Source organism: Penaeus monodon, chromosome 28 (genome assembly GCF_015228065.2).
Source record: "Penaeus monodon isolate SGIC_2016 chromosome 28, NSTDA_Pmon_1, whole genome shotgun sequence".
Taxonomy (NCBI): Eukaryota; Metazoa; Arthropoda; class Malacostraca; order Decapoda; family Penaeidae; genus Penaeus; species Penaeus monodon.
This window is the reverse complement of record NC_051413.1, coordinates 34,327,095-34,328,123: the sequence shown is the minus strand read 5'-3', so window position 1 is coordinate 34,328,123 and position 1,029 is coordinate 34,327,095.

Sequence of the window (1,029 nt, the reverse complement as noted above, 5' to 3'; positions counted from 1 at the left end):
GTGCTCATTGGTAACAAAAGCTGCCCCTGATCTGCCAGTGGTATGATCAACAGAACCATTAGTGAAGATGAGGAGAGTATCTTCTGCTTTGAGTGCATCTATGTTTACTTCCAACTGTGCTATCATGGTAGGGTACACAGAGCTTTCGTATGGAAATGGTATTAGTGTGTACTGACATATTTCAGTCTCTCCATGGTGGGTGAGGTCGGTAGTGTGGGTGAAGGCCATCTGTTCCCCTTGCTGTTAGTATAGGTACGGTGTTGAAGAAGTGGACGCCTCAGTTAACTGAAGTTATGATATAAGTCTCGGTCTTGGAGCATGCGGTTGATTAATTTTAAGGGTGAAGGCCTGATGCGTGTGGTCATCTTGGAACATAGAGTGACAGCTATTTGCCTGACTCTGGTGTGGAGAGATGGTAAGTAAGACTTGACTCTTAAGTTAAGTAGTCTCGTCCATCTAGGGGCGGCAAGTATGGTCCTCATAGCCTTGTTCTGCATGGTCTCCAGAGGGACCATTTGGTAGGGGTTGTGTGCAGAAAAGTCTTTAAAGGTCGAGTTGCAAAAATATTTAAAGTAGATTAAACCATCCCTATGATGTATTAAACATACCAGAAATAAATATTTTTCAATGCGGATCTTAAAAGTTCTTTTTTCATGGAGAAAAGTGCACTTTTATTCACGAAAAAAGTTCATTCTCCGAAGACTGGTGAAACTACCAGCAAGACGAATAGTTCCTCAAAACGCCACCAGGTGGCAATGTAGTGACGTCACAGGAGTCAAATATAGAGACAGCGTCCACATCCATTCACATACTCAACTGCACTGGACGTGCACAATAGCGAGTTCCATTGTGTGATTTTTTGAGTCTGTTTGCGGCGGAGGTTGGCTGTCGATATGTCGTTAAATTTATTGGAGTTCGAGGAAGAGGAAGAACATGAAGTGACCAGCTTTATTCCTGTTGGCGTTATCAGACCATACCAGTTTGAACCAATAATTGCGGCAGGGCCAAACCCCACAACAGCACGAGCAC